At 41.3% G+C, this 13,442-nt stretch overlaps 1 protein-coding gene across 3 annotated transcripts in view; it reads left to right on the top strand.

Moving 5' to 3' along the window:
- AKT1 (AKT serine/threonine kinase 1) overlaps positions 1–13,442 on the top strand; it is a 76,513-nt gene that overhangs the window by 19,296 nt on the left and 43,775 nt on the right. The window contains exon 1 of one of the 3 annotated variants that reach the window (XM_063399476.1): positions 4,811–4,829. The exons of the other annotated variants lie outside the window; for them this stretch is intronic. The gene's annotated coding sequence lies outside the window, so the exon portion shown is untranslated. Of the gene's footprint in view, positions 1–4,810; positions 4,830–13,442 lie in introns of those variants that run through there. 3 annotated transcript variants of the gene reach the window in all.

Here is a 13,442-nt window from a genome sequence, read left to right as displayed (position 1 = left end):
CTTAAAACCTAACCTTGTAATTGGCCTAGACTGATCTGATTTCTAGTGTGCTCTGTGACTAGACTTGGTGATTGCTTTTATTGGGTTAGAATGTGCTGTTCTTGCTGCAGTAGGAACTTTCTGTTCTGTAGGTGTTTCATCCTTCCGTAATAACTCATGCAACTTTCTTTTTGTTAATGCCTGAGGTTCTGTGATGCCCCAGTCTTACCAATATCTACTCTCTGACTTGAATGGAAGCCACAGGTCTAAAGTGTCTGTAGAATATTGTTCATTGGGAATAATATAAAATGATTTTAAGATGAGCAAACATATAAGAACAGGATGAAGACTGCTAGCCAGCCATGTTCAGTTTAGTACACTGCACCATTTGGAATTAATGCATATTTTCCCCAGTCTAGTCTGTGTTTCCTGGGTAATATCAGTTGTAATTTCAGAGAAAGCATGATTTTACATGTATCCCGCCTTCTCTGCTTAGAGCAGCAGGTGGCCAGATTTCTTTCTGAAAAATAAGGACTTGTCTCAGCTCTACAGCAGCTCTAAGCAGATCAGCTGCAGAGGTTTTTTTTAATCTTCAAAGTTGATTTTTTCAAAGTTCCTCTAGTTGTTGGACTGTACTGTTATTCTTGAAAATGGAAAACAAAAGCAAAACATGGAGGGGGGGAGTCCACTTTTCTAAGGTTTGCATCATCTTGCATTTTTGTATGCTTGGCATGTACCCGTGCCCCATTCAGAGTGCTGCTCTGAACAGGGCAGAGCTCGTTCTTTAGGCTGCTGCTTTGTCCCTACCGCTAGTTCCTCTGTTGCATTGAGCTGCAAAACCAGCTGCTTTGGCTTTTCATACCTATTTTTACCATCTCTAATTTGCTATTAAGATGTTAACTTCTGCCTCCCGTTAGCCTAGCATGTGTCTATACTGTGACTACATCGTAGAGGCAAGCAAGCACTTACATGCTTTCTCTTGTGCTACCCTTTCACACATGGGAAATGGTCCCTGTAAACAGCTGCAGTGCTGCTTTATTATCCTCTTCAAAAGCTCTGGCTCCTTGTGTTGCTTATAAAAGGCCCCAATGAACTTGTAATGTGTGTGTACTGAGACTGCTGTTCCCAGCGATGCCCGGTATCGGTCCCTCTTTTTGTGTGCGTCTGGCTGGCTTTCCATTGTCCCTGTCCTGTGACAGGCAACTCTGCAGAACAGGGGCTGTCTCATTGTTCCATGTGTACAGCAGGTGGCTCAGATCCAGATGTGTAGCTGAAGTGTACTGCAGTAACACCAATCATTATGTTACAGAAAAGCTGCATCTAAAATAGGGGAAAAAATCAGATCCAGTGTAATAAGTTTTATGCACTTTTAAGGGTTGGGGTTTGGGTTTGTTTTTTTATTAATCCTCTGACATGTTACTGGTACGATTATGCAGAAAATAATATATATTCAAGTTCTCTTCACATTTTTAAGAAACCTTTCCTATGGGCAGAGGAAAGCTTTCTTCTCAAGAGCTGCTCCAGGCTACTAGCAATGGGCTACTTCACAACAACTCTTGTTGGTTTCTTGGAGAGGTTTTTTATTCCTGTGAATAGAGTACGTGTGCTTATGGCAAAACCTCATGTTTCTGGAGACTTCCTCTTTTCAGACATTATTTTAGAAAGGGAATGACACAGAACAGGATGTGTGGTTGTAGATACGTGTCCACGCTTCAGGGGCCATGCATACCTTTGTGACCATGTACAATCCTGTGCTTTTTCTCTCATCATTCATGTGGTGAAATAAACAATGGAGTGGATTCATTTCTCCTTTCTATGCCCAGAACACACAGCGAATGTATTGATACTTATCTTTCTGTTGACTTGTAAAATGTTCAGACCAGTTATTGGAGGTAAGGAGATAAAAATGAGGGCACATGGCCAAGCAGGCTTGAGATTTTATTCCTCAAATTTGATTTGAAAATTGCAGTTTGTAAAGCTGCATTTTCACTATTTCTTGTGTTTGTATGTTTTTAAATTCTGAATTACCTACATGCATTGTTAGTGTTAGGCATTCTCTTACAGCATTCTGAGGGACCCCACTTTGGGAAGGGTGGTCAGACCAGATCACCTCAAATGGCTCTTTTTAACATATTCTGTGATTCTTGACCGGTTTAATACTGGGATATGGGGAATCTCCTGCAAAATCCACCTTAATTTTGAAGGAGAATAACAACTCCATTTGTAGAGGTGCTTGGCTTTATTTTTCATATTCCTTGTGATGGCCATCAAACAGAAAATAAATAACAGTTCCTTAGTTGCCAGCAGGCCTTTTCATTTTTCAGTGTTGGCTGGTCTGTTCAAATACAGAAGATGGGATTTTTCAAGAGAAAGATCCAAAACTTGGAATAATAAACAAATGTTGCTTATTTACTACTTTTTGTAAGTGTTTTGGGTCTGAACCCAAAAGTTGCTTTTTGCTTTAAGTGCTAGAATCTCTAGTTTACTGAGATTGCTATGAAGCTGTGAAGCTGCTGGAAGCTTTGCTTTCGTTTGTTTATGTGGCGCTTGTTGTTGTGATGCTTGCTGTCATAAAGTAGAAACGTTTCTAACCTCATCCCAGCCTTTCTCCTTCACTTTTTTATAAAAGTCCTGGTATAAAAAGAAAGGGGAAAAATTTGGGGGTAGCAGGATGTGTGGTGGAACTAGCTCTGTTCTTTCTGAATCGCCTTCAAGCAGGGCTTCTATTTCATGGCTGATAGAAGCTGAATTAGGTGCCTGGTGGTGCTGCCTTCAGAAGAAGCTGGTTGGCTGCAGCTCCTTCAGACTCTGTGGCAGAGGAGGTGTGCTTTAGGTGCACATTTTGTTGCTGGTGGCTGGAGTTTACAGCAGCAGCTTGTTGTAAAAGTCGAGGCCTGGGCCATGAGGTCCAGCTTATCAGCAGCAATTGACAGAATAGTTCATGGATAGTAGAGGTGACCTGGAAGTTCATCACGGGTGATCTGGTGTCCTCAGCTACCACCAACTCACAGATTTCTTCCTTTGACCCAATCAGTGTGGTGAGTGTGGCATTCATCAAGGCCTGTTCATGATGATTCACTAGCAGTCTTGTCCTTTTTTGGCTGTTGAGATGAGCAGTCACCTTTTGGAGATTCAATAAACCCGGTGATCCATAGTGGGATGGATCTCTGCTGTTTGTTCCAGGGTAACAATCACCTCAGACAGTTGACTTTAAATGCTACATTATGAATGCCCTTAAGTTGTAGATTATTTCATAACAGGTTCTCTGGATGGTTGCAACTAGAGTCCCAAAGGGCAGAGTAAATTTTGGACCTGATGTGCTGTTTCACTTAGAAGAGAGAGCCTTTGAGGGCAAGGTTGAAGCCTGGCTCAGCCAGGAATGGGAAACCTTGAGCAGTGGGCAGCCTCTGGAATTTGTTTTATCTGAGAATATTGTTGTGTGAAGTCTGGAGCCACAGTCTCCATATGAAACTACATTAGACTTGTGTTTGGATCTGTGTATGAAATGAGATAGCTGTAGTACAAAAGGGACTTCTTAAAATTTCTTATTGTTTTATAACCTAAACTCTCTAGAACAGGGAGATTCTTGAAGGATGCATGTCTAACACCAGCTTCCTGTTAAACTTTCACTAATTATTTTAAAATTATACTTAGAATCTGCTGTGGATGTTTTTAATTTTCTGCTTTGAAAACTTGATACATCTTCCTTCCTTTTCTCACAATACGAGGATAATGGTGGTTATTTTGGAAATTGTTTTCCTTGTTCGGATTTGAACTTCTGAATGCAAACAGCCCTTATATCTGATACCCTCTTCCATTTTTCTTGGTCTGGAAATGTTGTTGCTGAAAGGTATATCCATTACTTATTCCTTGTGGCCATGGGGAGCTTGGTAGGTCAGTCAAATTGAAGGCAGAGCATGTAGGAGCTGAAGAAGTTTCTGGTGCATGAGGGCACCGTCCTGGAACTGAGAATCAAAGCCAGTCTTCCCCTGCTCTGCCACAAACTTCCTCCTTATACAATCACCTCGGACAGGGTTATTTTTCTCTCTCTGTGCCCCAGTTCCCTATCTGTAAAGTAGTGATAACAGCACTTCCTTACTTCATGGGGATGTTGTGAGGACAAATGCAGCTCAAGCTGGGGGGTTCTTGGATATTGTGGTAACTGGGAGCACACATGGGAGAAGGCAAATGTTCCACATAAAAGCTTTCTGTTCTTCGAGCCCAGTGGTAGATCATGGCACTGATATGAGCATGGCTTCCACTGAAGTTATGGCTTGACTGGTGCCATGTCTTCCCTCCAAAGATTTCCTTGCTCACTTCTGTGTGCCGGCAGGGAAAGCCCTTAACATCCTTCTGAATGTCAGGTTTTGGGTCCTTGGCTGCAGGCTTTGTGAGCCCGGGAGCCTGGGTGAGTCTTGCTGTCTGTTTTCCAGCCTGGCCTGCCCACAGTTACAGAATGGAGAGTGTGCTTCTGGCACCAGCCACCCAGGGCATTTCACAGACTTCACTCACACCCTGGAAGGAGTTAAAAATATGTATGAATGGATTTGCACTTGCGAAATCCAGACTACTGTAAGCAGTTACTCTGAGCAAACCTTGGGCTGGAGTGTGACCAGAAGAAAGCAATTGGCCCTGACATAACTGGTTAAATTTCATAGAAACCACATCCTTTGTGTTGCCACTGACAACATAACATTCCTTAATGTTTGATTTCAAGCAAAGCTTTATTACTCAGCTGTACATGCAGGCATACTTTCTTCTAAGGAATTTCTGTCCAGAGTCACCACAGAGTGAAGCTCTTTCCATTTTAATGTGGACTTTATAGTCTTGTTTATATATAGTACAAACAGGTAAGAGACAGGAAACCTATCTGCTTAATATGTACATTGAGACATGACTGAAGGGAAGGGGGCGGTGAGTTGAGTATTTGTTCAATTGAATCTTGCTCATGCAAATGAATTTGGTTTTGAAAGCTTTTTGGGCTAGGAGATAGAAGCATACCTCATTTATTGCTTGCTCCTTGGAACATGGGGCTCATGTCATCTTTCTTGTTCACCTGCCTTGATAAATTCTATATTTAGCTGTCTCTGCCCATCCACTTGAACGGGACAAAAATAACTTCAGTGTAATCCATCCTCTCTGTCCTTTCCTCTCCACCCCTTCCCTCCCCTTTCCTTTACTGCTGCTGGGTTTAGGGCATTCAGTTGTTTGGGAAGTGGTGTTTGTTTTGCTTTGTTTCCTTACAAGTGGGGTTGGAGGGCAGGAGAAAACATTTATACTTTGGCATAAAATTGTTGTGAAGAGTATGCAAACTGTCAGAAACACTTCCTCCTCTCTTACAACATTTGCTGAGGGGTCAGAGTGTGTGCAGAGTGTGTGGAGGGAGGTGGAGCAGAGAGGTTGGGAAATGACTTGCATGTGGCATACATCTGTCTGACAAAAAGCCAACTGTGCCAGGGGATAAGTGGACAAACAAACAGTGTTTTCAGTCCTGAACTCAGAGGTTCAGAACTTAAAGTTTGCACAGGAGCAACCCTTCAGATAATTTCCAATTGGACCTTGACTTGTGTTGTGCAAACACATAGTAGCTAGCACAGAGGAGTCTGTCCTCAAAAACCCTGCCTGGGAGAGGATCTAGGCACAGGCTGTGCTTTGCATGGCTTCTCCTCTGTCCCACAGTGGGCATACAGATAAAAAGATACATGTATTTGTGTATGTGTGTGCATATATACATAGTCTAACACAGATCAACACTGGCCAAAACCCCCAGAAGTATTTAAGCCTTAACCCCTTCCCTTTAGCATGAATTAAGGTGAAGTAGCATCTGTTAATCTGCCTGTGTGGACATCGGCTATTTTTGGATTGGATGAAGAATGTCCACTGAGTTTACCAAAACGCTTGCAGTCTATGTTATCTGAAATATTATTGTCTTCCACTATTAAGCTGATAGGAATTTAAGGGAAATGGTATTGTTTTGGTGAAACTGCTTTGAAATACAGCCTGCCAAGTTCTTGTATCTTGAGCTGAGTGGTGGGTATGTTGTTCCTGACAGACACTTTGTCTGGAGATGTAGGGGAACTGATTGTTCTGACAAAAAATGTTGCTTTTTGTAACTCAAACATTTTTTTTTATTAAAGATGTTTAAAAAGAGGGTGATGTGGAGGAGAAAGATTGAGGGAAAACCCTTTAATTGATGCCTAAGAAAATTCAAGTTGTTTTTTCAATAAATTTTTCATTTCAGTATCTGCTTTTCAAAAGAAAGTGAGAAATTTTCCCTTTCTTTTTCTTATTTTTGCATTCATAGCCTTGCTGCAGGACAGAAGGAAGAAGGAGTTGTTTTTGAAAATCGGTGACAATTTGAAAGATTAAAATTCTTTGTTCTTCCTCCTCTTTTGCCTGTGTGCCAATAAACGCCTGAGCTGTGTGGCAGTGTCAGAGTGGCAGTGTCAGAGTGGCAGTGCAGCCCCGTTTTGGTTTGCACCCTGAGTGATTCAGGGGTGAAGGACAAGTGACTGGAGGACACTGATCATGTAGGGTCCTTCTGTGGTGTGAACTGTGTAGGGCAGTACAGTGGAACCACACCCCAGGCCTGGCTTGCACTCAGGAGCCAAAATCCTGGTTTGAACTTCTACACTGTGAATTTGTAACAGTGCTCGGTAGCAGAGCCCACTGCTCCTCTGTGTGGTGGTGTCTGATTGCCGTGGCCCCTGCTCAGTCCTGCTTTTAAAGCAAAGGGCACTCGAGTTTCTAGGAATGTTAATTCCTTACTTTGCAAGCACAAATACGTGCCCTGTGTGTTTGGAAAGGAGTGGGCCCCGAATTCAGAGCTTACACTCCCAGGCACGGTGTAATCCTGTTAGGAGTCTGGGCTGCTGCGATGGTCCTGGGCAGGCCGTGCTGCCTCGCAGGCATCTGCCTCTCTGCCAGTTGAGTCAAATCAATATCCTCAAAACTGTAATTTACACTGTAAGGATGGATTACACTTGTCATGGTTTACAGAATTTTGTGTTGTGTGTTTAATAAAAGAAAACACTTCCTAATGCTTATTATTTCTGAAGTCCGACACGTCTGAACTAAAGCTCAGTGTATACAAGGCAAACTATGCTTTAATTTTACAACTGTCTGATGGGACTTTGCGATTTATTTGTTGTTACTTCCTTAATGATGTTGCAGTCAGAGGCACTGTTTTGCTAAATGTTGTGTAAAAAGTAAATTGTAGCACAGCAGATGTTGGTATTTGGATGGATGTCGGTGCAATGGGGGGACAGCAACAGTCATCTCTGTCAGCTGTCTTCAGGCTCGGCAGGCCTGCTGCGTGGTTACTTTGGTGTGTAAAAACAGCTCGTTTTGCAACTGGGAAGTTTGGCATTACATTTGGCACTGAGCCATGTAGCTGGGTTAACACAAGTGTTTATCCAGTCATTTTCTCAAAATTGGTAACTTGAAAAGAGTATTATGAAACTTCAGTACAAAGAAAGGGAGAATATGGATGGATCTCTTTTTAAAAGGCACTGATGTTTATAATCCTAAATTCTATTTTTAAAAGAATCTTCATTTCCCTCACCCCTGTCTTTTTTGCTTTTTCATCATCATCCTTTTTCCAGCTTGCTATTTACAGTTTCCTTTTTGAAGATTAAGACATGGAGGCACACCTGATGAAATGCCATAACCAGCATTCTCTGCATTCTGTCTGCTGTTACGAATTAGATGCAAAGAACAGAGGACTGCAAATGAAGCTGTTAAATTGCCACTACCCGAAATTTGGTAGAAATTCCAACTGCAGCATGAGACAAGAACCTGCTTGTATGCATATCTGCAGAGCAGTTGATTTCTGTATGATAAGTTACTATATATTTTACCTTTGGGTTAAGTACAACAATCCTTGCAGGCCATCAAGAATTTTTCATAGAAATCCTGTTAATATTGGATATATTTCTTTATGGAAGTAGCAATTTAGATTGCATTTTCAGTAAGGACAGGCAGGAGCATGTGGTCGTTTTGCAGAGCAGAAGTTTCAAACAGATTTTATACCTGAAATTTAAAACCTGTTGATTTAATGTTCACTGCAAAACTTTATCATAAAGGAATAATTTTTTGAAAACATTTTGATCTTGTACTGCATTTGTGATTAAATAACTAGATGTCTTCATTGCGTAGAAATGGGGAAATGATTAAATTAGGAAATTTGGATTCTCTGATGAGGGTAAGAAAAGTGTATAGAAAAATATTCTGTCAAACCAGTGATTGTGATCCAGTAGTGGACTTGGGCTTAGTTAAACTTGTAGTTGAGCTACAATTTTACCACCAAATATAATACTAGGATAGTAATTTTCATTTGGGTCCTTTGTTCTCTCTCTGTTTTTCTTTTTTCATTTTTTTAAAGAGAAGGGTGTTACCTGTATTGTCCAATTTCTATAGCCAAATGTGTCTTCATTTAGAAAATCATAATTTGCAATAAGTCTGCCCACAACCAAGGTTCATTTAATGTGCGGTGGATAAATGAAAATTGCAAGTGTTCAGTGACTGCTTTTTGGAAACATTTTTGTCTCTTAGTTTGATACTCAGGCTGTAATCTTGAAGTTAAAATGGTTTTCTCACAGGGGCTGGGGAAATAAATGTGCAAAAGCATTAACAGGGAAATAATGTAAACCTTGTAGCTTCCCCAGACCAGAGGATGGTAAAGTCTTGGTGGCCAGTGTGACACTGGAGGATTTTCCTGTGGGTGTTGGCTGTGCTTGTGAATGAGCAGGGTCAGTGCAGCAATACTGTGCTCACAGCCAGGCTCCACATTAGCTCTGTGGAACATACCTACATGTCTGTGTGTATCTAAAGGATATAGCTTTGATATTTCAACTTGCTGAATTTGGCTGCTTGTCAAGAACCAGGCACTAAGTGGGGAGCATACTCTCCCCATGGACTGGGCACAACCTGTGCTTCCAGCTGCCTGCGTTGGTGCTGGGACAGGAGCAAGAGGAGACTGGTGATGGCCACAACTGGCATAGCCTGGGGTGGGGATCAGGCTGTGGCCTCTCCCTCTACTCTCAGCCCAGTCAGCACCTTCCCTTCTGCCCATCGGAGACCCAGCTTGTCCCTTTGCCAACACTGCTCTGATGGACCTATTTCAGCCAGAACTGTAGCCACATTTAACTCATGTCTAGCACAGTTTTCTGCCTCCCAAAGGTGCCTCTATGCCCCCCTCTTTCCTCCTCCTGCTCCCCTCCCACCTTACTGGCAGCAGCAGGGTTTGCAGGGTGGCTTTGCTTGGTTTGACCCTGGAGCAGCAGAGGAGCTCCCAGCAGCTGCCACTTGAGCTGGAAACATCAGCTCAGGGACCAGTGGCAGGAAATGTTGTAAAACAGAGGGTGAGCTAAGCATGGAGCAGTGCTTGTATGCAGGCTTTTCTGTAGGTGTGTCTGTACCTTCCTTGCCAGAAGTCCCTGAGGCATGAGCGTAGCCCCAGATGGCCTTCAGGAATGTTACCCCATGTGACCTGTAGGGCTTTTTCCCTCTCCTTTAAAAAAGAAAAAAGAAAGAAAAACAACCAAGAAAAAGCTGTCATATGAGTTCAAAGCTTTATTTACGGTTTTCTGATGTTCTCAAAATGTGGCAATATGACTTTCCTGGAGAGCTATTGTAGTTATTGCAGGTTCTACACCTGATGGGTAGCTATAATGCACTTAGGCAAGGGATGTGTTTTGGAATTTGTTTTGCTTCTGTGCTTTGGGGATATCTTAGTGGGAGTGGGAAGATGGAACTACAGAGAGTGGACTGTGCTCAGTTATGGGATGAGGCTGTCAGGATTCAGGTGGATGAAGGAATGTGTGTGGTAAGGAGCAGTTGTGTGGTGTGCTCTGCTTGGAAAACCAGGTGTGCAGGAAAGGTGGGGCTGATGCAGCAGTGCCTCCGCTCAGAAGATCCAGTGAGGCAAGTGCCAGATTTGATGCCCACAGAAACTGGTGTGAGTTTAGGGCAGGCTAGGGGTGATGTTTGTTTTTTTCACTGCTTATAGGAGCAGTTTGAATAGAAAAGATGGGAATTTTTGCTGTGTCTTCCCCAAACAAAAGTATGAGGCACCACAGACTGGAAACTGTAATTCAAAGTGTGTCCATCTCTTTCCCACTTCTGTGTGGAATATACTGTTCATTTTTAATGCTGTTTTTAAAATGAGAAGTGACTTCAGTGTAGCAAGATGCTGTTGGCAACAAGGAAATTAATTTATGGTAGCAGTGTCAAGGTAGGTGGGTCTTTATTGTGTCTTTTTTCAGGTTGGTCTTTATTTCATTTATCCTTGTGTGAGAAACAGATCTTCAGTGTGACTGAAATGCATCTCTCCTGGAGCTGTTGTGGAGAAGTATAATGAGCTTAGTATAATAGATAACTTTGGGGTTAAAAAATAGTTGTAATTATATGGGTGTGGTTTTAGTTGTATTTTAGACACGTTTCAATGTCACAGGGCTAAATTGTGGTACCACTGAAATCCAGCAGAATTTTGCTGTTTGATTATATTAAGACTCAACATTTTTACGGTCTATTATAAAAATAAACGAGTTGTAATAGTTTGCCTGACTGAGCTTAAGGCAGCAGTGTGGATTGTGCTCTGCTTTACAGTGACAACACACCTCAGTCCAAGGCACAGAAATCCTTGGCAGAGTTTCTTACGCCGGTGTTACTCAGCTAAGCTTAGCACCAGAGCTGCAATGGCTCTTCTGCTCTTACGCTACTCAGTGGTGAAGTTGCTTTAATAAATTCTCAGCATGCAATTAAATTACTTTGCAAAATTCCTCTGAAGTGAGGCAGCACTCCTGTTATCTGGAGGAGATTTTCATTGCTGAGTTTGGGGTAGTGACTCAGTAAAACTTATCTGTGGAATACTAAATTTGGAGGCGTAACCAGGAGGTTGCCATGATAACAAATATTAAGGCTTGCTTTCTGGGAAGTGCTCCTAATTTTTCCATTGATGGCCATTAAATGCCTCAAGATAAATGAAACTTTTTATTAGAACTAATATGGTCTTCTTGTGCTCCTCCAGGATTTTGTAGACTTGCTAGTGACAAAATGAAGAAGGGAAATCCAAATTAGCCCCAGCCCTATAAAGATACCACCTCTTTTTTAATGTTGCTTCTTATTTTTTCCATTGAAATGTTTGCTTAACTTTCATTCATCTTTCTACAAAATATTTATCGGTTTGTATAAACATGTTTAAAATTCTACATTGATTTTATTTGCTTGGCACATTTAAGAAATTTCCTGATGCACAGCATGATCACACAATTACTGGTAGAGTTTTTATTGTAAGTGACCGAAAACAACTCTGTGCACTTAAGTTGAAAATTAGGACTCAAACCCAGAAGCTAAAGGATAACAATACAATGTGTTAATTTTTTACTCTCCATAAATTGCTTATTTATTAAAATCCATGTTCTGCTGCTTAGTTTTTATGAAGAGAGCTTCTTTCTCTCCTCTTAAAACTGCCTCTAAAGTGGGTTTATATCTATTTTAGAAATACTGCCGTTTCCATAAATCTCCCCTAATGTCCTTTAGCCTTTTTTTTCCCTCTATTTCATTATAATTCTCTGAGGTTTTGATTCACTTTGTGAATGACACAATGATGTAGTAATGGGAGCCAAGAAGAGCAAGCCAGGGACTCAAGGAGTGGTGGATGAAAACATTCTCAACGTGGATGTTTTCTATTTTCTTCGTGGCTGTCTCCAGCTTTTTCCCTCCCTTGCTCTTGCTTTCCCATGGGTTCCCACCCCCCAAGCTACATCTCTCAGCCTCACCAACTTTGGGATTTTAGTGAGAAACCTCTGCTGGGTACTTTGTAGGTTTAATGTTCATAAAGGAAATAAATGCATCATAAAAATCACTCTTGCCCGCGTCTTGGACTCACCCAATCTTTTTTTAATGAGGCAGAGTGAGGGAAGGGACCTAAAATAATTTTTAATCAATTAATGATGCTTTTCTTGAACATCCCCTATGTTTGGATCGTTTGAGGAATACAAGTTAAAAAACTGTGATTTCAGTCTAAATTTGTTCTGGAAGAGCTTTGGTTTGTGTGTGTTTTTTTGCTTTGTCCCCTCAGACACTCTGCCAGTCTCTAGATGGGGATTTACTGAAGAACAAAACTGGGTTTGTGATATTCAAATCAGGCATGTTCAGATAAGCACAAGAGTCATGCCTAAGGATTCTTAGGTGAAAAGGTAAAATAATTGAATCAACTTTCAGATGATGTCTAGAAAAGCCCGTCCTTGTTCAAATACACCAGGGTGTGGTGTGTTTGCTGTTTCTGGTTTAGTTTTTATTTTTCTTCGTATTTGTAGTAGACATAAAGTCTTTGGAGGACTAAGTCACGCTGTTTTTGTAAGTACATGGGGTGTATTTAAGAGCCTGATTTGCAGAAATATTGACTGTATTCAGATTGAGCTTGAGGAATAGTTGCTGCTATGTCCTTCTTCTAAGGGAAGGTATTTAAAAACTTGCAGAGGCTTATTAGCTTAAGCGCCTTGTTAGCTGCTTGTGCTATTTTCCATCATAGTGTCAAGGTAAAAATTACTTGGGGAAAAATAATTGTTCTAAGTATGCTTAATTCAGTTCAGTGAATCTGACACGTCCTCTGTCATTTTTATTTATTTATAAAAATGGGAGAGAGTTGGGCAGCTGTCAGAAGCAGAGAAGTACACGACAGCACTTTCTGTTACAGGAATGTTTTATTTTGTTAAAATCCTGTAGCTGCTTCCAAGTTTATTGCAGAAAAGATTTCTCTAATCATGTTGGACATCTCACGGTAGTTTTAAGTCCTTTTGTTCGCACCATGAGGTCGCGAAGATGCAATTCACTCTGAGATTGTTTTCAGTATAGCTTAAGAAATCACTTCATATTTTCATGTAATTTATGTAGGTATCCTTAAAACTGCTGTTTTTAATGAAATTTCATTTACATCTTCTCCCACTGGAGACAGCTGTAGGTTAGGACTAGCCTGACTAAGCTGTGCCAAAGGTAGGAGTAAGGAGTTTTTTACATGCTGATTAATTCTCTTTTGCTCCTTTGGGAATATCTGGTATTGCTTAAATTGATTGCTGTAAGCAATATGGCAACATTTTTGACCTTCTAAACTGAAATTCAGCAAAAAAAAAAAAGAAAAGAAAAATATAAACCTCCATGTTTCAGTTTTACATAACTACAGTTGAAGAATAGTGGTAAAAAATACAGAGGTGTCATCTTCTGCAGTGGTGTTGTTGGCTGGTGATCTCAAACCCTTTGGCAGAGACAGAATCTGAGAACCTGGTAGCTGTCCATCCCCTGCACAGAGAAAGTATTTGGTGAGAATCTGTTTTTCTTTCTCTGTAATCTTTCCGCTTCTCATCTCTCCCATGGCCAGCTTTGTGAATCAGAGCACCCGGTGCCTTCTTAGGTGTTTCCCACCTGCGCTGTTGTGTAACTAAAGAGAGGGGCAGCTTCCAGAA

Source organism: Prinia subflava, chromosome 5 (genome assembly GCF_021018805.1).
Source record: "Prinia subflava isolate CZ2003 ecotype Zambia chromosome 5, Cam_Psub_1.2, whole genome shotgun sequence".
NCBI lineage: Eukaryota > Metazoa > Chordata > Aves > Passeriformes > Cisticolidae > Prinia > Prinia subflava.
This window is presented reverse-complemented; position numbering and strand designations above follow the sequence as displayed.